Source organism: Orcinus orca, chromosome 19 (genome assembly GCF_937001465.1).
Source record: "Orcinus orca chromosome 19, mOrcOrc1.1, whole genome shotgun sequence".
In the NCBI taxonomy this organism is placed as follows: Eukaryota; Metazoa; Chordata; class Mammalia; order Artiodactyla; family Delphinidae; genus Orcinus; species Orcinus orca.
Genome location: NC_064577.1, coordinates 53,693,290 through 53,696,859, shown reverse-complemented (window position 1 = coordinate 53,696,859; position 3,570 = coordinate 53,693,290). Strand labels below are relative to the sequence as shown.

Genomic DNA, 3,570 nt, shown 5'->3' with positions numbered 1-3,570 from the left:
ATTCCTTCCCCACCAACACCTCCTAAGACCCTATTTTTTTTTTTTTTTTAACCATTTCTTTAATTCTGTGAAAGGGATTTCTTTGTCCTAAGCCTGTTCGGTTCTTACCCCCGCTCTGCTCCCGGCCCTGCGCTGCGCTTTGGCCACTCCTGCAGCCAGGCCGTGGGAGAGGCGGCCATTCTTAGCCTCCCGTACAAAGCCCGGTTTCCCTTGGCAACGGGAACCGGAACCGTGTGGCGGTTCGAGAAGGGGTTTCCCTCCATCCACCTCCCACCCACCCCCCACCCCCACCCGCAATCTTCGGTTCTCTTTCAACTCAGGAGCTCACCCCCGGCTCTCATGGAGGCATCTCTAACCAGGGTAGGAACACCACAGTTCTGAATATCGGTAATTGGCTTTGGAGACAATTGCTTTTGCATGGAACAGGCAGGAAAATGTGGGCAGAGTGGGCAAGTGAACTCGGGCGCCAGCATCCCGGGTCGGGTGGAGGGAATGCTGGTTTCCTTTCTGTACAAGGAAAGGAAAAGTCGTGATTCCAAGTAGTTTGGGGCTGTAAAGTGTATCTTTACCTTTTGGGAAGTGGGAGAATGGGGAAGGATGGAAAGAGAAAGAGTTCAGGAGACAAGGTTTTACCTTGTTTTCTGCTTTCTCTCTTGTCTTTTGCTTTTTGCTTATATAAATAGGAGGAAATCAAGAATTGTTTCCATGTGAACATTAACTCTTGCCCAATATTTCTGCCCGTACACTTGTGTACTGCCTCTCTCTCTCTGTCTGTCTGTCTGTCTCTCTTTTCTTTTCATTCTTTTTGAATTTTAGTGTCATCATGATGGAGAAGAAAGATTTGTGAAGATTTCTAAAGTGCAGCATGCACTCTTCTGGTCGGGCAGTCACCTCTGTGTGGCTGAGCCCAGGCTGGGCACAGTTGAGACTGACTTACATGTCCCCTTACTGATCCTGCAGGTTGTGTTGGTATCTGAATCCCCATCACTGACCCAGCCTGATCCAGAAGACGTTAAATGAGCCTTTGATGGAGGGACTGTCCGTTGTTGGTTGGGTTAGTAGTAATGAAAAATTTCTACGATCGTGTAGAAGTTTGTTGTTGAAGTCTGGGCAGCAGAGCGCCGGGTAAGGGAAACTGAGTGGGAAAAATAATTCAGCTCTTTTGTTTCATCCCAGGACTTCATAGGTGAGATCCATGCTGAAAAGGCTTCTGGAGAGGGACCCTGCACCTTAGTTCCCTGAAAGAAGCAGAGATGTTTACAAGTAAGGGGGGAAAGGAGGAAGCCACAGACCCCTTAATGATCCTCTCCTTCCTTTTCTCTCCCTTCCTTCCTTCTTCCTTCTTCTCTCTCTCCACCCCTTTTATAAAAAATCATATCTATCATAGCCAGAGTAAGGCCTAAGCATAACTGTTTGAGGAACTTCTGAGAAGGCGCTTTACAGCCTCTTTGAGGTTAAACTGATTACTGCATTCGTCAATATTTCAATACCAAAAAAAAAAAAATCTTACTGCATTTATTCCATGTTCAAACTTCCAGGAGACTCTCTGAGGACAGAGACTCAACTGTTTTGCTCACTGCAGCCAGATTCTGACCAGTTACAAGGCCAGACACACTTTGGGTGCCCAGTCAGCGTTTGTGGAATTGAATTGATTCCTAAAGGAGCAGCCTGGGGTGTTATTGGCTGATAACCACGTGTTGCATGGAGTGTGGAGTTAAGACCAGTCTTGTGTTCAGGAGACTTAGGCTCTGGACCGGATGCGGTATTAACTTAGAGGTGGGATCTTGGCCAAGGTATTTTAGCTCTGTGACCCTTCACCCAACGAGTGTCAGGGTTTGGATGAAAATAGTGTCTCTCCACCAAAAGTGTTTATCTGAAGTCTTCATGCTGCCTTCAAGCCTGAGGAGAAGGGGGTTGGGTGGGTGGGGGTTGGTGGTGGTATACAGTCTGGTCAGAAACAGCCCCTGCAGAGAAGGATGCTACAGGCAGTGGAGGAGGTCAAGCAGAGATTGGAATCTGGAAAACTCTGGACCCTAGATGACCTCTGACATTCAGAATCATGAGACTAATCTTTCCCAGTTTTGCACCACCTCTCTTGTCTGGGGTACTTTCTAAGGGTGAGAGAAAGTAATACCCTGATTTTTTCTGATAAAGGCAAACTCTCCTTCCACCTAGGGGACTAAGAGACTAGGCTTCTCACTGCTGAGAGATTTAAATCACTGCCTTCAGAGTGGTGAGCAACTGATCCCAAGCCAGTCACACTCTGTTGCCTCATTCCAATACCTTCTTTCATTTGTTCAACAATCAGTAGATAGTTATTGAAAGCCTATGAGGTCAGGCACCATTTATCAATGAATAAGACAAATTCTTTGCCCTAACCATGCAAGAGAGAAGAAGAAGGGGAAAAAAACACAGATAAACATGATTATTGCTTAGTGTGATAGGTGGTGCTACAAAAAAACACTAGAGAAAAGTAAGGATACAGAGTGATGGATAGAATGGCCAGGAAATGGCCTTCTTTTTGAGGAGGTGACATTTAAGTTAAACCATCAATTCAATGAGGGAATGAGCCATTCAGATACTGAGAGAATAGTGTTCCAAGCTGGAGAGCCATGAGCCCAAAGATCTCAATGTGCGAGTCTGCTTGACATGTTTTAGGCAAAGCAAAATGCCTGGGTCTGGAACGGAATAGGTGAATCAGAGAGGAAAGGTCAGAAGAGTGGGAGTGAGATAGGAGTCTTACAAGCCTCAGTGAGGACTTTGGAGCTACATCCTTCTGTTCATTTAATTGGAATGTCTTTATTCTATTCCAGAGTATGAAGGGAAAGCCATTGGACAGATTTCACATGGAAGTGATTGTATCTGATCACTCCAGCAACTGGGTAGAGAGCAGTGTACCAGAGACAACATCTGCCAAGTGGTTTAGAGTGAACAGAGGTGAAACCTACATGGGAAACCACATGGCATCTGAGAAAACTGGGTGGGGTTGAATGGACCTGGATTTGAATCCTGACTTTGTGACTTACTCATTCTGTAACTTGGGCAAGTTATTTAACATCCCTGATCTCTGTTTCCTCGTCTGTTAAAGAGGGATTCTATTACGTACCTTGGTGAGTTGTGAAGATTAGGGAGAGGATGTACGTTATCTCATAACAGATGCTCAAAATGATAGTCGTTATGGTCAACACCGATTCCACCACCTTTGCACTGTTAGCCACCAATGAACAAGACAACTGAAGATGTCAGGCGCGTGGCTGGGGTCACCCATCACCCTCTCTAAGGCACACTCCTTTGGGGAGGAGCAAGAGGTGGGAAAGGAAGTGAGAGGTGACCTGCCTAAAGCCACACAGCTGGTTAAGGTCAGGGCTGTGCTGGGGTAAGGAGGGGCAGGTTTTTTCCTGCCTAGTATTCTTTCTTCCACACCAGGGGTCATCAAACTACCTCCCCACAGGCCGAATCTAACTGGTCCCCTGTTTTTGAAAGTAACCTTTTATCAACATGCAGCCATACTCGTCCATTTCCTTACTGACTATCCTGCTTTAGCACCAGGAGGTCAGAGCTGAGTAGTGC

General features: G+C 46.3%; 1 long non-coding RNA gene across 1 annotated transcript; it reads left to right on the top strand.

Annotated features, from left to right (window-relative positions):
- Positions 1–317: 317 nt before the first annotated feature.
- Positions 318–3,057, top strand: LOC125962031 (uncharacterized). Its single transcript, XR_007473322.1, has 4 exons — positions 318–360; positions 961–1,054; positions 1,177–1,263; positions 2,814–3,057. It is a non-coding gene; the product is annotated as an uncharacterized LOC125962031 (long non-coding RNA).
- Positions 3,058–3,570: the final 513 nt, after the last annotated feature.